The sequence below is a fragment of the Bombina bombina genome, chromosome 4, assembly GCF_027579735.1.
Source record: "Bombina bombina isolate aBomBom1 chromosome 4, aBomBom1.pri, whole genome shotgun sequence".
NCBI lineage: Eukaryota > Metazoa > Chordata > Amphibia > Anura > Bombinatoridae > Bombina > Bombina bombina.
In genome coordinates this window covers 484,666,476-484,677,651 of record NC_069502.1, presented here as the reverse complement: position 1 = coordinate 484,677,651, position 11,176 = coordinate 484,666,476, and the positions used below count along the sequence as shown (strand labels likewise).

The window sequence follows — 11,176 nt, the reverse complement described above, 5'->3', positions numbered from 1 at the left end:
TTTACAATAGCAGATTTTAAAACATTTCTCACACTAAAAAGTGTTTTGTAAAAAGGCACCTTTTCTACCACTTCATTCTCACAAAACAAGTTCTCACTGTACAGAATGGGATTCCAGGAGCTTACAATATTTTTTTCATGCCCGACTTGTAAAAAGGGTTCTAGCTGTAAAAGTGTTGTGACCTTTTGTGCTTCTCGAGGTAACAGTTGTGCTCCACTTCTAACCTTCTGGCCTAAATATTTAATATTTAAAGATAAACTTAAATGTTCTCACTTTTTAATTTATTTGTATTGACTTGAATAAGCAAAACATTACAGGCAAATTATACATCAATATTTCTGCACCTCAACCTTTGTGATCACTTAAGAGTTTAAAAACACAAGGCAGCATCAATTGGCAATTGCCTGCTGATCACACAGAAAACAAAAACAGCCTCTTAATTTTAACGTAGTCATAGATTACCATTCCATAGATATATCTGTAAAATAACAGAAACGCTAAAGGTGTCTCTAAACGTGAATATAATAAAATAAAACCAGGTATATCCTGCAAATAAAGTGCTATCAAAAACAAAATCTAAATGAATTCAAAGTGCTATTCATTAATGGTGTGTATATACAGTAGAAAACGAAATACTTAATATTACAAGTTACAAAGGGTATCCCTTTAAACAGTACACTAGTGTTCTTAATATGTATAAGATACTGAGGTTGAAAAAAGAGACCAAATCTTACATTTAAAAAGGGACTATGCCAATTTAATATACTTCATAAAGCATAAAAGAACGATATTAGACAATTCTCTTAAAATGGTATAAATGCATAAAAAAAAATCGCTAACTTAGAGTATGAACTGTGGAATTTACTCCTGATATCTTTCCAACTTGAACTGTTATTAGCTCCATTGGCCCACAATAACGGATCTTCCTCTATATATATTTTTATGTGGTGGCAACCTGAGTTTTATTTTTATTTTTAACGGAGACGTCCGTTAGTTTTATGCATTTATACCATTTTAAGAGAATTGTCTAATATCGTTCTTTTATGCTTTATGAAGTATATTAAATTGGCATAGTCCCTTTTTAAATGTAAGATTTGGTCTCTTTTTTCAACCTCAGTATCTTATACATATTAAGAACACTAGTGTACTGTTTAAAGGGATACCCTTTGTAACTTGTAATATTAAGTATTTCGTTTTCTACTGTATATACACACCATTAATGAATAGCACTTTGAATTCATTTAGATTTTGTTTTTGATAGCACTTTATTTGCAGGATATACCTGGTTTTATTTTATTATATTCACGTTTAGAGACACCTTTAGCTTTTTAGCGCTCCTGTTTTCTGTTATTTTATAGTACTATTTTCTGGCCTATATTAGGGACCTTTAGGTCTTTTCAGGAGTTTGGTGTATCACCCTGCGCTCATATTTAACCTTTATTTTATATATCATAGATATATCTGCTCTAGTAAAGAAAGGATATCCCTACTAAAAAATAGAAGTCACTTTTGGGCAACTTAGCACATATTTTAGCCAAAATGGGGAATAATAGGGGAGAGAAGAACATGGAGGGACACTTTTGGACTCTTGACATGTACCATACGAAATAAAAACATATAGGCCTAGATTACAAGTGGAGTGGTAAAATTTGCCCGTTTGCAGGTGTGCGATAAATAATCAGCCATTACAAGTGGCTGGTTATTGCTACCGGAAGCTTGCGGTAGCAATTAGCGCTTATAAAATGAACCCCAGATCAGATCTCTGGTTAATTTTATACATGCCCACCAAATTCCCCCAAAATCATGTGTAATATACTTTATTACAAAAATAAAGATAGTAGCATCTTGCATTTTTATATTTTAATAAAGTAACTGCACTTAGCAGTTTTGGGGGACTAAAGTTGGTGGCTTTACATTGCAGTCTATGGGAACTGTGTGATCCCTGTAAAAATATATGCTTATATACATATATTTATGTTAGTATGTGTACATACACATATTACCACATAAATATACAGTACTGTGCAAAAGTCTTAGGCCACCATTAGATTTAGTTATTTTAGCAATGGTATAATGACCATATATAATTATTTCTCAGTCTCTTTATTAGAATACAAACAGGAAATACAACATATTTCTATGCAGTATTAACCCCTTAATGACCGAGGACGTGCAGGGTACGTCCTCAAAAAAAAGGCAGTTAACGCCTGAGGACGTACCCTGCACGTCCTCGGTGTGGAAAGCAGCTGGAAGCGATCCTGCTCGCTTCCAGCTGCTTTCCGGTTATTGCAGTGATGCCTCGATATCGAGGCATCCTGCAATAACCATTTTTAGCCATCCGGTGCAGAGAGAGCCACTCTGTGGCCCTCTCTGCACCGGACATTAACGGCTATGTTCGTTGGTGGGTGGGAGCCGGTGTGGGAGGTGGGTGGCGGCCATCGATGGCCTTTGTGATGCGGAGGGGGGCGGGATCGGGGGCGGGGACGACCGGGGGGACGCGCACGGACAGGCCGGGCGGGCGCGTGCACGGGGAGGGAGCGGGTGGGAACCACTACGCTACAGAAAGTTTTATCTTATAAGTGGGGATCAAAGGGGTTTATGTATTTGTTTGTTGATCGGTTTGGCTGGGGGGATATTGGACTGTGGGGGGGAAGCTACACTACAGAAACAAATCAAAAAAAATAATAAAAAAAACATTTTTATTTGCAAACTGGGTACTGGCAGACAGCTGCCAGTACCCAAGATGGCCCCAATAAGGCAGAGGGGGAGGGTTAGGGAGCTATTTTGGGGGGATCAGGGAGGTTGGGGGCTAAGGGGGGACCCTACATAGCAGCATATGTAAATATGCTAAAAAAAAAATATATATTTTTTTTAATACCTTTTATTTTAGTACTGGCAGACTTTCTGCCAGTACTTAAGATGGCGGGGACAATTGTGGGGTGGGGGAGGGAAGAGAGCTGTTTGGGAGGGATCAGGGGGTGGGATGTGTCAGGTGGGAGTCTGATCTCTACACTAAAGCTAAAATTAACCCTGCAAGCTCCCTACAAACGACCTAATTAACCCCTTCACTGCTGGCCATAATACACATGTGATGCGCAGCAACATTTAGCGGCCTTATAATTACCAAAAAGCAACGCCAAAGCCACATATGTCTGCTATTTCTGAACAAAGGGGATCCCAGAGAAGCATTTAAAACCATTTGTGCCATAATTGCACAAGCTGTTTGTAAATAATTTTAGTGAGAAACCTAAAGTTTGAAAAAGTGAACAATTTTTTTTTATTTGATTGCTTTTGGCGGTGAAATGGTGGCATGAAATATACCAAAATGGGCCTAGATCAATACTTGGGGTTGTCTACTACACTACACTAGAGCTAAAATTAACCCTAGAAGCTCCCTACATGCTCCCTAATTAACCCATTCACTGCTGGGCATAATACACGTGTGGTGCGCAGTGGCATTTAGCAGCCTTCTAATTACCAAAAAGCAAAGCAAAAGCCATATATGTCTGCTATTTATGAACAAAGGGGATCCCAGAGAAGCATTTACAACCATTTATTCCATAATTTCATGAGTTGTTTGTAAATAATTTCAGTGAGAAACCTAAAGTTTGTGAAAAAATTTGTGAAAAAGTAAAAAAAATTTTTTATTTGATCGCATTCGGCGGTGAAATGGTGGCATGAAATATACCAAAATGGGCCTAGATCAATACTTTGGGATGTCTTCTAAAAAAAAATATATACATGTCAATGGATATTCAGGGATTCCTGAAAGATATTAGTGTCCCAATGTAACTAGCGCTAATTTTGAAAAAAAGTGGTTTGGAAATGGCAAAGTGCTATTTGTATTTATGGCCCTATAACTTGCAAAAAAAGCAAAGAACATGTAAACATTGGGTATTTCTAAACTCAGGACAAAATTTAGAAACTATTTAGCATGGGTGTTTTTTGGTGGTTGTAGATGTGTAACAGATTTTGGGGGTCAAAGTTAGAAAAAGTGTGTTTTTTTCCATTTTTTCCTCATATTTTATAATATTTTTTATAGTAAATTATAAGATATGATGAAAATAATGGTATATTTTGAAAGTCCATTTAATGGCGAGAAAAACGGTATATAATATGTGTGGGTACAGTAAATGAGTAAGAGGAAAATTACAGCTAAACACAAACACCGCAAAAATGTAAAAATAGCCTTGGTCCCAAACGGACAGAAAATGGAAAAGTGCTGTGGTCATTAAGGGGTTAAAACCCCCCAGAAACAAATCAGAAAAAAACAGCTTCTAAAGGTTAAAGTGGTAATTATTTAGTGTGACCTCCCCTTACACTTGAGCAATAGCAGGGACCTGGCTCTCGTAAACCTTAATACTATGGAGCCTAATTAATGTCATTGCTAACACCTGTATTTGTCCTACTATTTCATGTCACAATGACTGCTATGAAAAAAGGTCTATTACGCCAGGTTTTTGCAAGACATACGTAAGCATTACATACACATGTGGTATGAGTTTAATTCATTGAAAGCTTACTAATAAGATCACCTGTCAATCACATCATTCCATTCAAAATGCCAAAGATCACAGAATTTGACAGACATAAAATCATACTTTTGTATCAGCAAGGCCACTCTCAAAGGGAAATCAGCAAACAAACTGGATACTCAAGATGTGATATTCAAGCTGTTATTAAGAAATATGAAGAATTCAGAAGAGGTCAAAGACAAAAAAGGACTGAAAGGCCAAGAAAACTTTCGAAATCTGAGTTTCTTCTTGGTGGGACCGGAAGAAGTCCAGCAAGGACATGGCTTAGCATCTGGCAGCTTCATCGGGTTGCCAAGTTGATCCTTCTACATTCCGAAGACACTTGATCAGGTATGGTCTTTGTGGAAGGGTAGCAGCCAAAAAAACACTTTTTCAGAAGGGGAACAGGGTGAAAAGGCTAAGATATGCTAAAGCTCACAAATATTGGAATGAAGATCAGTGGAAAAGAGTATTATAGAGTGACGAATCTAAGTTTGAAATTTTTGGGTCCAATCATCAACAATATGTAAGAAGAAGAATTAGAGAGATATGGATGAATGAGTGCTTGTGGCCTTCAGTGAAACACGGTGGAGGGACTGTCCTGGTTTGGGGCTGAATTTCTGCCTGTGGTGTTGGTAATATTGTCCGAATTGATGGGATTATAAATGCTGAAAAGTAGATTTTAATTCATCATGCCATTCCTTCTGGAAAGCACCTGATTGGGAATGTTTTTTATTTTTTCAGCATGATAACGATCCCAAGCACACTGCTAATGCAGTGAAATCATATTTGGGGAGAAAAACAGCTGATAAACACTGACAGTCATGAACTAGCATCCACAGAGTACAGACCTGAATATTATAGGGGCAATATGGAATCACCCGGACAGAGAAAGAAATAAAAGACAACCTAAATCTAAAGAAGAACTCTGGGAAGTGCTGAAAGAAGCCTGGTATAAAATGCCCAAAAGAGTTCAAGATCTGCTTAGTGCCAAGGGAGGTCACACCAACTACTGACTTTTGCTAGAAGAAGCCATTTTGTTCTTATTCGTATAAAATAGCCTGCTTAGTTAACCCCAGTATAATACCTTATACCTTACATGCAATAATATGTATAACCACAAATAAAGTCTCAAATAATAATTGCACACATTATACACAACTCCCCAAAAAAGTATATGAATTCCTTATTGAAATTATAACCAGGTTGCAAGATCACCATGCATCTGTTAACTCTTAAACATGGCTGGCAAATGTCTTCATCTCATATAATTCAAGCAACTTTGCTATCTCTAAAGGATAAGTACTTCAGTATGCAAAGCTATAGACTGGAAATGACAATGCTATCTCACTATAACAGTCCAATATACAGAATAATAAATGTCCACACACACTGTCCTTCTCACCCCCTAATCCCGCGTTATTCTTAGTTTTTCTTTTTGTGCTTGTCCAGTTAGCCCGTGAGTGAAAACTGTTTACTTTCAACTCATAATATGTTTGCATCCCAACGAGCGCAAAAAGCCGAACGTCTAGTGTAGTTAGCTTGAGCGGGAGCGTTAATTAGTGCTACTCTTGTAATCTGGCCCTTAGGTTTTAACAAAATGACACCTATTATTTACACAAACTCAAGCCACATATGTATTTGGATACCTTCAAATGTGTGCTTATATAGAATCAAAATGCCATAAAATCCACCTAGTAGGCATGCCATCAACACCAATATTATCATCACCTTGTCTGAAAATGGGGGGATATAGAATTTTACTAAATTTACACTGACCCTGGAGTCCCTAATATATCTTTTAATTTGCTACTAAGGAATTAGAAACATTTTGGGCCAGATTACAAGTGGCTTGCAATTTATATTTTATATTGTTTAAAAAGATAAATAATCCCTTTATTACCCATTGCCCAGTTTTGCATAACCAACACTCTTATATTAATATACTTTTTACCTCTGTGATAACCTTATATTTTAGCCTCTGCAGACTGCCCCCTTATTTCAGTTCTTTCGACAGACTTGCATTTTAGCCAAGAAGTGCTGACTCATAAATAACTCCACTGGAGTAAATACAATGTTATCTATATGGCACAAATGAACTAGCAATGTCTAGCTGTGAAAAACTGTAAAATGCACTGAGATTATAGGTGGCATTCAAGGGCTTAGACATTAGCATATGAGCCTATGTGGATTTAGCTTTCAACAAAGGATACCAAGAGAACAAAGCAAATTTGATTATAAAATTAAATTGGAAAGTTGTTTAAAATTGTATGCCCTACCTCAATCATGAAAGTTTAATTTTGACTAGAGTGTCCCTTTAAGTATTTCACTTTCAAAATGTTGTTATGACAGATCTTTAACACGTCCTATTGTTTTTTTGTTTTTTGTTAGTTTGTTTTTTGTTTGCTTTTAATCATTTTCCTGTCTTTGTAGGGATAGGAAACCGCAAAAAAAAAATTTGTGATCCAGACATAGGGACCGATTTATCAAGGACCGAATGGGCCCTGATGCCCCCTGTTTCCGCGCAAGCCTTCAGGCTCGCCGGAAACAGCAGTTATGAAGCAGTGGTCCACTGCCTCTAAAGCTGCGGTCTGCAATCCGCCTGATCCTATACGATCGGCTGATTGACACCCCCTGCTAGCGGCCGATTGGTCGCAAATCTGCATAGGGCAGCATTGCACAAGCTGTCAGCATTCCGCAATGTCTGTCGGACATGAAACGCTACAGCGTATCATGTCAGACAGACAATGATAAATTGGCCCCAAAGAATACAATTTTAAAAAGTTTAACATTTTCTTCTATTATCAAATTTGCTTAATTACCACGATATTCTTTGTTGAAGAGATACCTAGGTAGGCATCTGGATCACTACATGGCAGGAAATAGTGCTGCCATCTAGTGCTCTTGCAAATGGATAACATTCTTGCAAAGCTGCTGCCAAATAGTGCATTGATAATAGAAGTAAATTAGAAAGTTGTTAAAAATTGCTTGCTCTATTTGAATCATGGAAGAAAAAATCTTAAAAGCACCATTCAATCAAATCAATGTAAAAATATCTTGTGGAAGAGCTACAAAATCTTCTTATGGCTTAATAATGTAGTAATTTCCCTTAAATAGATGTTGCCCACCTCCAATCTATATGCAGTTTAAGGGGTGGGAGTAAGTATAGGTTGGGCCGTTTTACATTTTTAGCTAGTGCAGTGTGGTCAAATCATTGGGATCCATTTTTTTGTTATTCCATGTTCCCTAAGACCTTTGGATAAGGACATTTCATGTCCATGTACCATGAGCATGGTCAGACTTAGACAGCTCAGTACTACTGATGATATTGCAATTTAGCAAATAATTCTCATTATTACATCTGTGAGGCCTTGAGAACTTTTTCTCTGGAAAATTTGAAGCAGGGTAATTCCTTTTTAGAAGTTACATCTTAAACACATATTCACATAGAATATTAGCTTTAGATATCTTTAGTTTTATGTTTTTTTTGGGGGTCTTTAAAACACCCTGGTCTTTTTAGCTCCATCCCCGTCTAGCAGGGGTAAGACATATTTCCTTTTATTAGCATTCACTTTTGTTTAGTTATAGATTGTTATAAGAAAAATATTGTATCCCCTTTAAACAAAAACATAGATTTTTTATAGCAGATACATAGGCCCAACCATATTTCCTATAAAGTATGTCTGTTGAAACTGCAACATATACTGAAAATTTCGGTACAGCATTACTGATTATAAAAAAGCTATGTCAACATTAAGCAGCAGCTGACATCACACTCCCATAGGGGGTGGGAGAGAGAAGTACTAAAATATTCATTTTCAATTGTTCTAAGTATTGCTCTTTGGTTATACCATGTGAGATAAGATAAGTAAGACTGTATGTATGTGTGTGTGTGGGGGGGGGGGGAGAGAAAGATGAGATAAAAGGTCTGCTCTCACTGCAAGCTCAGTCCATTTGTTTGTGTTGCAGTTTCAGGGATCAAAACAACTATTTCATATACAAAATAACATACCTCTGATTGGGCATGTTGCTGATTTACTTAATCGCATTCCACACATTCCTTTTTAACATATGCACAGTCAGAGGAAGCAGATTCTGACAAGGTAGCAAAATCTGGTAGAACACCAGTGTTGTGTTGGTTTGTGTGACCGCATGTGCACATTGTGGTTGCAAAATTTTGATGATAGGCTAAGCTGTTCTGTCAGATTTTGCAACCAGTCATCTGTGAGCTCAGGAATGTGGTGACATCATGTTTGCAGATTTCAACAGAACTCTGACAGTGAATTCTTTAGCAGAGGATAAGAACAGAAGAACTATCACTCAGCAATACTTTGTAGTAACTACTGTTGTCGTGCCAATATATCTCTCATTGCTCTTGATTTAACCTGCCCCCCTTGAAATCTCCAGGCAGAGACAAAAAAGATAGTGAAGATGGGGGGAATTATTAGGCCCATCGTATACAGTCTATGTTTGATACAATGACTAGATGAAGGGCATGCGCACTGAGGGGATTTGCAGTAACACATCTTCAACACTGGTAGTGATGCGATCCAGCATTCTTATGGGTCACGAACACCGGCCCTATTGCCTCTGCAAATTATTAGCAGCCTATAGAAGGTCCAAAAGTTCCAGGAAGGATCTAAAGATACCACACAAGTACCATATAAGTACTCGTGTTTAAAATTAGATTTATTGTCTTTTATTTATTATTTTTACCTGAAATGTATAAATGTTTAAACTTTCACTGTATCTTGTTATATACAGACAAGACCTAGATAGAAACACAATCATATAAGATTAACCACTGTATTTATTTTTATAAAAGTACACACTGCAATGCAAAGCTTTTAAACACCAATGTTTCCTTTTTTAGATTAACCTTTTAAAAGCCGTTATGCCGTTCCATTCCGTCATAATTAGACTGGGCTTTAAAGCCGTTATGACGGAATGGAACGTCATAACTAACGGCTGTCCTGAAGCCTTCTGTGCTTCAGGGATTTAATCGCGGTCTGGAGGGCGTTCCTAGGATTGTAGGGACGCCCCCCAGATGCGATCCAATAATTGAAATCTCGCGATCGTATGCACGATCGCGTAGTTTCAATTTGTCTACATCGGAACAGTTGTTCCGATGTAGGCACTTTAACCCTGTCACGAAAGGGTTAAATGACTGTATTTTTTTTTTTCAAAACAGTCCCTTAGTTACTTGCTTGCAAAAAAATAAAAAAATAAAACCATCTAGAATTGAATTCAAAGCTGTAATTTTTGTCAAAAACACTAGGTGTCAATGTTGTGTCACTATTGGATATTGAAGGGAAAAAAAGTTAATTTTTGCAATATTGTGTTTATATTTCTACATAGATTCAATTTAGCTTTTTTTTTTTTTGTACAGCAAATTAAATCACCAAAAATGTGAATAAATATAACTTTCAATAGCTGACTGTGAATGTTGGTGGTTGATGGGCAATGCAGACGTTATTTAAATATTTGCTATTACGTCATTTGCAGAAATATTTAACTCTAAAATAAAATTTTAGTGAAAAAAATACTTTCCTTAAGGGGGATTAAACATAATTGCACAGTCGATAGTGATACAATTATAAGTTCTAATGAAAGAGAACATGATTTTTTTTCATTAGAAAACCCTATCAAATTTAAAATATACTTTATATATCAGATAGAAAGTGTTTTTGGTATTTTATGTGTTACTGTAAATTTACTGTTTGGGAAAATGAAGTGATGTGACCTATGGCCAACTGAACAAGCAGATGGGACTTGCTTCTCCTTTGCATATTTAAATGCAGGCAATGCCCCCTATGCAAGATACACTGTAAAAACTGCCTATAGAAGATTAGTACAGGCTTCATAGTAGTGATGAGATTTTATAGGGAATCTCACAAGCCTAGAGACCTTTAGATAATCTGGCTCTAGATCTGTTCTTGATGATTCTCATATTGCTATTAGGGAAAGACTTTTTATATTTATCTGTAGTGCAATTGCTTTAAGAAGTATTACTTATTATTTCCAGCATAATATATGTCGCAAATACCATTGACAGATTGATACAACTGCATTCAAGCTGCATAATGTGGGTTTTTTTGCACTAGATTTTGTTTATATATTTTTTTCTAAAATTGTTAAACAGGATTTTCACATTTATTTTAATTATACAGTCTGCAGACAAGGCTTTCTGTTCAGTAATTGCTTGTACACATACCAAAAATATGTTTTTGTTTCTATTGACTTGTGAAGTTGATAATTGTTTACTATATTGTCTATAAGGATTTAACATCTTAATAAAACATTTAAAATTGTACTTATTATGGGCTAAATTACAAGTGAAGCGGCATTTTGTGCTCTGCTCAAACATAAAAACTGCTAGAAAGAAGCAAGCTTTTTGCACATGCAGGTTAGTGCGCGTAATATAAGTTGAAAGTAAAACTTTTGCATGTAAGCTAAACCCACCACGCACTAACTTCAAGACTTTGGATATCGCAATCATGTTAATTTCTTCTTCCTATAGACGTCAAAGGAATTAACACTTATTGCAAGCTAATGGAGCAGGAATTACTAAAAGTTCACATTCCAATGTTCTTCACATGCAGGAAATCCAGCTAGCTCACAGCTAAGATAAAATCAAAACTAGAAAGGTTAGTTACCGTATC

The 11,176-nt window shown here is 36.5% G+C and overlaps 1 long non-coding RNA gene across 1 annotated transcript; it reads left to right on the top strand.

Annotated features, from left to right (window-relative positions):
* Positions 1-1,274: 1,274 nt before the first annotated feature.
* On the top strand, positions 1,275-10,827 carry LOC128656469 (uncharacterized). Its single transcript, XR_008402010.1, has 2 exons — positions 1,275-2,144; positions 4,237-10,827. It is a non-coding gene; the product is annotated as an uncharacterized LOC128656469 (long non-coding RNA).
* The last annotated feature ends 349 nt before the right edge of the window (positions 10,828-11,176 follow it).